Source organism: Cupressus sempervirens, chromosome 7, assembly GCF_028749045.1.
Source record: "Cupressus sempervirens isolate cs-2001-9-10 chromosome 7, ASM2874904v1, whole genome shotgun sequence".
NCBI lineage: Eukaryota > Viridiplantae > Streptophyta > Pinopsida > Cupressales > Cupressaceae > Cupressus > Cupressus sempervirens.
The window spans coordinates 844,539,641-844,551,732 of NC_143124.1; positions in this window are offsets into that span (position 1 = coordinate 844,539,641).

Below are 12,092 nucleotides of genomic sequence, written 5' to 3' on the forward strand. Positions count from 1 at the left end.
TGCTATGTATAGTGCTTTGTAGCCTAATTACTCAATCTTCTCTACCTCTTAAGTGTATTCCATTTTCACTTGATTTGTGTCTAGAAAAACTAATTTTCCTTCCTTATATATCCAACAAACAATAACTTCACACCAAGTTGGATCACATAAGAGATAACTTCATAATAACTAGATTATCCCTTCAAGTTAGCCAAACATTGATGCTCGAGCAACACAATCATCTCAGGTGATACATTAGCACTTAGGTGACACTAGATGCTCAAGTAACACTTTAGCACTCAGGTGACATTGGCGCATATCAACTTGAACTAGTAGCTTTGTTCATTGATGCAAGAGCATCATGGGTGTAAGAGAAATCTTGCATCACCCAAAAATATTTTCCTTTAAGTCTTTTCTATTTTATTAAGGACTAGTAGATAGGGTGGTTACTATTATTGAAACATGCTATTTTTAGTATGTTTGTCATACAAACTTAAAATGTTTTCATTTTCTACATGAAGGTTCATTTTGGAATTATAAGCCTACCATAAAAATCTAATTTCTCTAGCTTAAGTATCAAAGAAGTTATTGTAGATTTTTAGTGGAAAAATTCATAGAAAAATCTTTAGGCTCACCATTGGAGGTCTTAGAGTGCCCAGATGAGGTCCAAAAACTCAATGGAAAGGCACTTGCACAGTTCTAAGCCTATAGATCATAAGTTGGAATTTTTGAAAAGTGGTTATAATAGCCAATTGAAGCAATAGTTTGAGAGTTGTGGCCTTTTGAAGTTGGGCTACTAAAATTTCTAAAACAATTTGTCAAAAATGTATTTAGCTGACTCTATATGTATCGTTAAGGTTTTTAGCTCCTAGGTATTAAGTTTGAGCATCTAGAACCTTCCCAGCTGCATAAAATTGTGTATTTAAGAAAGGCCCAAACATTGTCTAGCACAACTCTTGGTGGTAGTTCACAGCTTAGTCTTGTAGATTACTATAATGAAGGAACCCATTTGGGTTAGATAAATCTTCTACAAAGGAATAAATCTTCTTGCAAGAGATCAAAGCAAGGATGAGGATGAAGTAGATGAAAATTTTGAAGCAAACGTAGTTCTAAACTGAGAGGAAGAAAGGCTCTTTAGGACCTACAAGATGGGAGAAAGAACTAAGTTCAAAGTTGTGACATTTTTGAGAAATCTTAACCTAGAGGAGTTGATTGATTGGATCAATGAACTAGAGAAGTAATTTGAGTATGAAGATATTGATGATCCTAATAGGATCAAGTTTGCAAAGGTGAAACTAAAGGGATATGTAAAGATCTAGTGGCATGAAGTTCAATTGGAGTGAAATAGAAAGGGAAAGGAAAAAATCACCAAACGGGAATAGATGATAGATAAACTAAAGTGAAAATTCATTCCTATAGATTATGAGCTTGATCTATTGAAGAAAATGTAAGGATTGAAGCAAGTGGGAAAATTTGTTCAAGAGTATACTAAGGAGTTCTACTAAGTTCTCATTAGAACTGGCCATGCATAAGCTAATAAGGAGAAAGTGGCCCATTATCTTAATGGGTTAAGGCCAAGTATTTAGGATCAGTTGAGTCTAGTTTGAATGAATAGTATTGAGGATGCATACCAATTTGCCCTAGGAGATGGTTATGTGTAGGATCATGGTGTGCCAAAAAGTGGCAATTTGAAAAATTTGTAGTTCTAAAATGTCTCAAACCATTTCAAAATCTATTTCAATGCTTTTCTCACCCACCCTAATACTAAATGGAAACAATTAATATCTTTATAAAGTCTTCTATATCTTTTGATACCAAACCTATATGGTCAACTTTAAAATCATCCTAAAAATGTGCTTTTGGCCTATTTTTATGTGATTTTTACTTTGAACATGTAGTTGACGACTTTTTTTCACCAAAATTTGATGAAATGAAAAGAGTTTCTTAAGAATGTCCTTATCTTTCCATAAATGTAAGGTTTGTCAAATTATGAGTTTAGTAAGTAATTATTACTTATTTTCTAATGAAGTTGTGTATAAAGTGTTGACTGACACAATACTTGAAAAACAACTATAACTTTCAAATGGTATAACATGTTTTAAATCCAAAAGATGCATCACATTCTATGTTTCTTCTACTATAAGGAAAAACATAAAAAAATGAATTGTGTAGAGTTTTGAATTAGTTAAGGTGGTCAAATATGAGATTTTTTATTCCAAAAATACTAAAGTCAAAAATTAATTAATTATTATTTATTTAGAATAAAAACACACAAAAATGTGTGCCACATCCAAGAATGAGTCTACTACTTATATCTAGAATATTATTAAAAAGTATTATCATTTGGTTTTGATTAAGGTGGTCAGACATACGTCTACTTCTTATTTTTGTTCTGAAATTTTTGTAATATTGCATTAAAATTCAAAAAATTGACCAATCAATTATTATTTTTTTGAGATAAGTCCTAGTAGTTTAGAAACTAGATTCAATTTTCTAGAGATTCTTTTCTCTCAAATTTTTGATATAAAGTTAATAACAAGTAGAAAATTTCATGTCAAGTTGACATAACCCTGATTTTCTAATTTTTTATTTCCACTTAAGAGCATAGTTTAGTTGACCATGATCCTACACATACCCAAATGAGGAAATACTAAGCAAGAAGTTTGACAACAAGAATACCGCAAGAGATCGTGATGGAAGATCTAGCGGATGATCTTATGTAGGCTGTAATGATGATTAGAAGAATAAGGATGAAGCTAGAAGTAGCATTCAAAGCTAGAGGAGAAATAATTCCAATAATTTCCATGATCAGAATAATAGAGATCAGAGAGGAAGATGTAGAGGATAAGGAACTAGAAGAGGAGGCTTTCAAGGGAAATTTTTTCACTACAGAGAAGAAGAGAATAAAGTATTTGAATATTCCCAGTGCCAAGGAAGGATAAATTAAAGAACAAAAGGCTAGGCTAGAGTTGCATATTTTGATGAAGATGCCAAAACATCACATTCTCAAGATACTAAAAGAGGAGAAGTCATAGTTAATAAATGAGTCTTATTAAGTGGTGAGAATGAACCTGATCAAAGAAGAAGCTTGTTTCATATAAGGTGCAGATGTGAAGATAAGTGTTGCGATATGATCATTGATAGTGGAAGTATTGACAATCTGCTGTTAGAAATTATGGTCACCAATCTGAAGTTGAAGAGATAGAAACACTTTTGTCCATGTCATATTTCTTGGGTGCAAGATGACCACAAGGTCATGGTCAATGAGCAGTGCTCAATCAAGTTCATGATTGGAAGCTACTAGGATGGGGTACTATGTGATATCTTACCTATGGACATATGTCATGTGTTGCTGGGTAGGTCGTGGTAGTTTGACAAGCATGCTATACATGATGGGCGAACAAATACCTACATTTTGACCAAGGATGGAGTGAAACATAAGTTGAAGTTGTTAAAAGATAAAGAAGAAAAGGTATGTAGTGCTGCCAGAATATGTTTTGTTGATGAAAAAGAGTTTCTCAAAGGTATGAAGTGTGCGCATATGTGTTTTTTCTATAATTCCAAAAAGATAGTAAAAAAGAAGTAGAGGAGGTACCTACAGATGTTGCAGATATGTTGGGAGAGTTTTTTGATATTGTATTAGATAATGTACCTAATGGATCACCCCCAATGAGGAAGATCAGTCATTAGATGGATTTGGTTCTAGGAGCTAGTTTTTCTAACAAGGTAGTGCACAAAATCACACCAGTAGAAAGTAAAGAGTTAATAGGAAAGTTCATGAGTTCCTGCAAAAGGGGTTGATTTGAGAGAGTTTGAGTCCATATGTTGTACCAACTATATTAGCACCAAAGAAGAATGGAAAATGAAGGATGTGCACAGATTCACATGCTATCAATGAGATCATGATCAAGTATAGATTTCCATTGCCAAGGATGGATGATATGATGGACTACTTGAGTGGAGCTGAGTATTTCACAAAGATAGATCTGAAGAGCAGATACCATCAAATTCATATTAGAGAAACTGATGAGTGGAAGACTACTTTGAAGACCAAAGAAGGACTGCATGAGTGTTTAGTCATACCTTTTGGGCTAACCAATGCACCGAGCACTTTCATGTGGCTCATGAATGAGATACTGAAGGAGTTTTTGGGTAAGTTTTTCATTGTTTACTTAAATGATATTTTGATCTTTAGTAAGACATTGGAGGAGCATTTGATCGATATTCATAAGGTGTTTGATAAGTTGGGGGAAGAAAAGTTGTTGATAAACCTAAAAATGTGTAGTGTTGTAAAAAAGGATTTGGTGTACTTGGGATTTGTTGTCTTAGTAGAAGGTCTAAAAATGGACCCAGAAAAAGTGAAGGCTATCCTTGAATGGCCTACTCCAAGAAGTCCAATAGAGGTAAGATTTTTTCCTAGACTAGCTAGTTTTTATAGAAAGTTCACAAGAGGTTTTAGCAGTATTTGTGGACCACTAATTGAAACAATGAGAGGGGATAGGAAATAATTTGAGTAGACTATAAAAATAGATAAGAGTTTTAATCTGTTGAAATAGAAAGTTACTAAGCACCCTATTTTAGTACTTCTTGATTTTAACAAGATGTTTCAAGTAGACTGTGATGCTAGTGGTACTACAATAGGAGTTGTTATGAGCCAAGAAGGTACACCTATTGCTTATTTTAGTAAGAAGTTGAATGATGCAAAAAGAAAATATTCTATTTATGATCAAGAAGTTTATGCTATATTTCAAGTATTGAAGAAGTGGAGACACTATCTTCTTTCTAAGGAGTTTCTTTTCTATATTAATCATCAAGATTTGCAATATTTAAATAGTCAAGGAAAATTGAACCAAAGGCATTTAAAGTGGGTTGAGTTTTTGCAAAGTTATACATTTGTTTTGAAACACAGTAGTGGGAAGTCTAACAAAGTTGTAGATGCTCTTAGTAGAAGACAACTTTTGCTGACAGAAATGCAAATAGAGGTGGTTGGGTTCAAGGAACTTAGTACTTTTTATCCACATGATCCTATTTTTGGTGAAGTTTGGAAGGCTTTTGCAAAAGGTGTTACACTTGACAAGACAAAGTGGTTAGATTTCATGATCCTAGATAGTATGTTGTTCAAAGGAAGCTAGTTGTGCATTCCTAGAAGCTCAATAAGAGAGAGTCTCATCAAGGAGAAGCATAGTGGAGAATTGGTTGGGCATTTTGGCTAAGATAAAACCATAGTTTTGGTTGCTAAGAATTATTATTGGCCATAGTTGTAGCAATATGTGAAGAATTTTTTACAGAATGCAAAGTATGTCAAATGGTGAAAGAAGTGAAGCAGAATACAAGGTTGTATCAGCCCTTACCTATAGAAGAGAAGTCATGGGAGGATGTTAGCATGGATTTTGTTCTTGGATTACTAAGGATGCAACGTGGGCATGATTCAATTTTTTTGGTGGTTGATAGGTTTTCAATGATGGTACATTTTATTCCTTGCAAGAAGACTAGTGATGTTATTCATGTGGTAGAGTTGCTTTTCAAAGAAGTGGTGAGACTACATGGTCTGCGAAAGAGTATAGTTTTAGATCAAGATACCAAATTTGTTGGGTATTTTTGGTGTACATTGTGGAAGAAATTGAAGATGGAGTTGAAGTTCAGTTCATCACATCATCCATAGACTGATGGACTGAAAAAAGTTGTCAATTGTAGTTTGGGAGCCTTGCTAAGATGTTTGGTTGGAGACAAGCCAAAAGGGTGGGATATGATTTTACCATAGGAAAAATTTATATATAATAATTCTATGAATAGGAGTACTAATAAAACACCATTCCAAATTGTATATGGAAGTTATCCCAAAAATGCTTCTGAAATGAGGTAGTTAGATAGAGGAGAGATCAGTAATGTTGAAGCAAAAGAATTTTTTGAACATTTGAAGAACATCCATGAGGAGGTGAGGAAGCACATTATAAAGATGAATACATAGTATAAAACTAAGGTAGATGTAAAAAGGATGTATAAGGAATTTCAAATTTGAGATGAAGTCATGGTTCAGTTGAGAAAAGAGCATTTTCTAGTGGGTACATATTATAAGCTAAAGATGAAGAAGCTTGGACTATTTAAGATAGTGAAAAAGCATGATTTTGGAAATGCTTATGAAGTGGAGTTACCTACTAAATTGAGTATTTCACTAGTGTTTAATATTTTAGATTTGATAGAGTATTATGAAGGGGGTGATGTTGATGAAGTTGTAGAAGTGTAGTGGAGTATTCCAATAGCTAGTTTGGCTACAAAGGAGATTAAGGAGATACTAGACAATCATGTTCAAAAAATTACAAGGAACATAACTTATGAGGAATAGCTAGTCAAATGAAAAGGGAGGCCAATAGAGAATTCATCATGGCTAGCAAGGTAGGAGGTTAACCATCTTGGTTTTTCTTTGAACACTTGAGATGTGATGGAGTCAGCTCTCAAATTACCTTAGGTGTCTGATGCAGGAGCATCCTAGGTGTAAGAGCAATCTTCCATCACCCAAAAATATTTTCTTTTCAGTCTTATCTATTTTATTAAGGACAAGTAGACAGGATGGTTACTACTTATGGAATCTTTCTATTTTTATTAATTTTGTCATATTATCTTAGAGTGTTCTTATTTTCTACACGAAGGTTCATTTTAGAATTATAAGCCTACCAAAACAATCTCATTGCTCCAACTTAAGTATTAGAGAAGTTATTATGGATTTCAATGCAAAATTTTGCAAAAAATTCTTTAGGCTCACTATTGGAGGCCTTGAGCACCCAAATGAGATCCAAAAAATTGATGGAAGGGCACTTGCATAGTTTCAGGCCTATAGATCAGGAGGTGACATTTCAGAAAAGTTGTTATAATATCCAATCAAAGTAATAGTTTGAGAATTATGGCCTTCTGAAGTTGGGCTAGCAAAATTTCTAAAATAATTCGTCAAAAATATATTTGGCCAACTCTATATATATTGTTAGGGTTCGTTAGCTCTAGATATTAACTTTGAGCATTGAGAAGATTCTCGAGTGGCATAAAATTGCCTATTTAAGAAAGGTTCGAACATTGTCTAGGACAACTCTGGGTGGTAGTCCATCGCTTAATCTTGCATATTACTGTAATGAAGGCACCCATGTGGGTTAGCATATTGTAATTGTGAATTCTATAATTCTACATTTGTGGTGCAAATAAGAAGTCCATATTTTGTTATAGAACTTTTTTTTGTTTCTTTGCTTTTGTTATGTGTTTATGGTATTAAGAGGAGCACCCTTCATCATTCATACTATGAACTTGGCAAGAACTGTTAACCCAATTCACACTAAGAACTTGGTTTCCACTGATAAAACTAGTAACTTAGTTTATACTATGAGCCCGACTAACATAGTATATCCATGAACTACTTGGGTTACAATGAAACTTGTTGTCTAATGGAAAGTTTGGTTGTAATATTAACCAATCTTCCTAGATAACTTAAGCATTTTTTCACTAATTGATAATATGTCTTTCCATAGGGTCAACAATCTCCCCCTCTAGCATTAGTGAAAAAAAAACTTGTTTAGTTGTATTATAGTCATAATTCTTTAAGTAATAAAAAAGCTTCTGTCAAAATCCCCCTTTCCATGTGCTTGGTTCTACAACTTGGTTTGAACTAAAAGCTCTGATGTTCGGTCACAATTGAATGGATTTTTGTTTTTCTAAATTATTTTTTATTATCTTTACATCCAATCATCTACTTTATATATACATATACATTTCCCTTGTACATATTCATGTATACAATTTCTACTATATTCTCCCTTCTGTCGATTATCTACTATATTTTCCCCCTTGTTTTTGTTAAAAATGCCATAAACATATATTTATAAGGTTATACCAAAATGAGTGAGGAAATCATGATGTAGTTTCAAAATTAAAGTCATAGTTTTATCCCAATTTTCCTTCAATACCTGCAAAATGTTCATTTCAATATGAAGTTCAACTAATGACTGCATCTTGAGATCTAAAACTAAGAAATTTATGTCATGTACTAGTGTCTTCACATGTGCAAGATGTTTTTGCATCACATGCATGTGAAGAAGTATCATACTTTGAATGTATCATACTATTTCCCTAATTTTTGCTTCCTCCCTCAATAATTTTGCCTACAAGTCTATCAAGAATACTAATTTTACAAAATGATTGGAGCTACATCTAAGATCAAGTGCTAACTAGCTAGCATTGTTCTTTAAGTCTTCACCAATATTTGTTAGCTTATCCTTTATTTCCTTGGTGAAAATTGTGGTATCACATAGTTTTGTAAATAAGAAATCTTCTTTGCTACATTATCCAAAATTTTATTTTCAAATTTTCTTTTTGCCCTTTGCAGAAGTTTATCCTATCAATCTATATCTTTATTGAGTTTATGTATAATATCAATCATTTGTTCAATAATAGGGGCTTCATTATTTACCTCAAATTGCATTTTGTCCAAAAATATGTCCTTGATATCTTCAAGAGCCTTTTCTCAATCCATTTTTGCTTTCATTTTTCTTTCATGTTCTCTTTTCCTCCATAGTTCACTCAGAATTTCCATTTGATCAATAGTTATATTAGATTGATCCCAATTTGGAAACACAATATTTGTATCAAGATATATCTCATCAAAAATATTTTCCTTTTCTTTTCCTTTGGCAGTTGGAGAAACTATGATTTCTTTTCCTTTATCTTCACCCTTCTCTTCTCCACTCAGTTGACTCGTAGATTCTTCTTTACTTTATTTATCAACCTTCTCCTCATCCTTTTCTCATTTTTTTTGGTCAAACATATCCTAGAGGTATTTAGAGACTTCTATTTGGTTACTACTTGGGTGGATAGAAGACTTTATTTCTCCTTCTCTGTCTTCTCTACACTTGACAAAGCAATAGCTTGGGTTGGAGTGGAGGGTAGAGAGGAAATCGAGTAGCTTCCATCATTTGTATATCTAACTCTTCTATAGTCTATACATCTTTATTTTCATCATTTTCTATCTTATTCTCTTCCTCAAAAATAGCTTTCTACAACTTTGTTGTGGACTGAACAACATCTTCAATATTATTAGACAAAATCTGAAATTCCTTGAATTTAGGAGTCTATTTATTTTCATCTTTTGTTATGGCCTCCTTGATTTCTTCTTTTGGGAAGTTAGGCATGATGCTTTTCAAAGTTTTTTCTTTGATTTCCCTCTCCATTTTTACAACATTGGTCCATCTTTGTGTTTCTTCCTTAAGTAAGACATCGAGAGCTTGGATTTTTAGCTCATTTGGATCATATTCCCATTTAACCATCTTTTCTACCAAGAATCTTACATTTTCCACTACTCCTCCTTGCCTCTAGATTCATATTCAATATAATTGAATCCTACCATGCCACTTCCTTTCTTTAACCTTTTCAATTTCTACTTAAAGGATAATGGGGGCATTTTCAATTGAATGATAGGAGTTTTTTCCTCCTCTTCATCATCATCTTGAACCTTCAATTTCCTTTTTGACTTCCTTGCAGTACAAATCACATGGGTAGCTACTTTCTTAGGTGTAGCTTTCTTTGGTGTTGTCATGATCACTTTCCCCTTTGTCTTTGGAGGTTCTTCTTCCTCATCTTCTTCTTCTTCTTCTTTTCCAAATATTTCTTGATGGTTTCCATTCTCTTCTTTCCTATCTTCAAAACTTATTGAATCTCTATTTCTAGAGATATCCTAGTTTTTGCCTCTTCAAATATACCAAAATATGTTTCTTTTGGGGTCAAATGGATCATTTAGAAGATCCTAAATGATATCCTTGGTGTCGTCAATGTTCACCTCATACCCCAAGGGTTTCACCCATTCAATCCTAGTTATGACTTCTTAAAATATGAGTATTGCCACAATCAACTAGGAAAAAAATTTCTTTCTCATATTTCTCAACCAATTGTTGAGGAATTATGTACGTATTCTGCATCTTTTATTTGAAATTACCAAAGTATGTATCCATTATACCATTAAAATTTTCTTCGAATACATTTATGAAATCATTGATTTGGCATATTACTGGTCTATCCTTACTCTAGACCACATTACCCTTAGATGGAAAAAACTTTGGCACATAGAAAAATAAACATACATGAAGAGAGAAAAACTTACACATATTTTTCTTCGATTCTCAAATACTTTCCATGTTTTTTCCTAATTGTCTCAGCTACAGCTCGACAAGGTCAAAGGATAAGTTGTTCTTCACCACTTTAAATGCTAAGTAAATTGCCTCATAGGGAATATTGTTTGGCATGATTGAACTAAAAATCTTGTGAGCTATGACATGAATCACAAATTTGATCTCAATGTAAGTTACATTGTTAAATTTTATTCCCCTATTGTCTCATTCTACTAGGGTTTTCTTAGCAAGCTCACCATGAGCTAGGGATTTGGTTGTCTTGGATTTATCCTACATTGGGTAGCTCTTAACTAAGTGAATCATCTTCCTAGTAATCTTTATGGGTTTCTCAAGCTAGAAGGACATGTGAACCCTACTAAGAACATAAATAATCCATTTTACTTGGAAATTTTGTGGCATGTACAGGGCACATGTCAAACCCTTGACTTCCAGATGTTTGTGCTTAGGCTTCAACACTCCATTCTCACATAGTGCATTGTATGCCTCATTTAGCTCAAAATAAACCTATATCCTAAATCATACAATGATAGAATGATATTATATTATTTATCAATAGTATCTTAGGAGGAATAGTTGGGTGGGCTTCCTAAGGATCTTTCTGCTCAGCAATGTTAGGGTAGAGCTTGAATGTTGGTGTTTTGCAAACATGATTCTTCAACATCTTAGAGCTCTTCTTCACTTTTATATTAGAGTTGGGTGCTATAACACTAAGTGAATGAAGAATCTACAATAGCCAATACCCTTTCCTATAACTTTTCTTACAAAAACACTTCTCTCTTGATTGCTTGTGAACTCAAAATTGCTCTGCACAATCTGAATTTTGAATGCAAGGTAAAGAATAAACGCTCAATTTTTCCTTTTGTGAAAAAATTCAGAATTTTAAGGGCTCATAAATGCATTGTATAGTGTTAGGTGAGAAAACTTTGTAAGCTCTTCATATCATTAGCTCAACATAAATAGATTATTAAAATACTCGATTATATCTAAACTCTAACTTGACTTCTATCAGTTAGAACTGGGTTGTAACTCGGTTAAAACATATCTCCCTTACTTAACCTTGTACATCTAAATATATTGGTTTGAGTTATTCTTTCATGCAATTCTTGAAGTGACAGAGGATATTCCTTGAATACTCAGTTCCAACCATCTCCTTGACTACTTAGTTGGATGTCGATGTTTCACCCAACTCTTTGGTTTGAATGGTAATAGCTTCATTGTCTTTCCTTGTTCTTTCCTTTGATTTCATTACCCATTTCTGAGTCATCTGAGTTTTGATCTCTTTAATCTTGGATTTCCATTTTTTCCTTAAAAAAAATTATTGTGGCTCTATTCATACAATTTCCTTAAAAGATTGTGACATCTTCCCCATTTGATGTAGTTCCAACCAATAGATGTTCTTCATCTGGTTGCATTGTGATGATTATTTGGATTCCATTGATTTGATTTGCATTCTAAAGATTTGTGACCATGGTTGTGACATGTGAAACAATTCCCTTCAACATTTTATCTGGTTCTACATTCATTAGTCTTGTGATGATACTTGTTGTAGTTATATCATTGACCTTTGAACATGGGTTGCATAGTATTACTCCAAGAAATATTTGGTCTTATATGTCCCACATTTCCACAAATGTCACATGTAGGCCTTTTGTTCTTTGGTACTCATTTTGATGAATCTCCTTGATTAGTATGTACACTAAGCCAGTAGTTCCTTTGGGTATATTCAAATTTTTTTCATATAACAGATTCACACTTTCTTGTGACCTCATTCTTGTTTCATTGAGTTACTTTTCAACTCTTAGTTCATTTTTGAGTTAGTAATTTTCTACTCTTAAACTAGTGATTCCTTGATTTGTATCATCTAGTTGATTTTCCATGTCTGTCTAATGTTGTGATACCTAGTGAACTTCATTGGTCTTTTCTTCTAATCTTGTTGCAATTAATCTTTTGTCT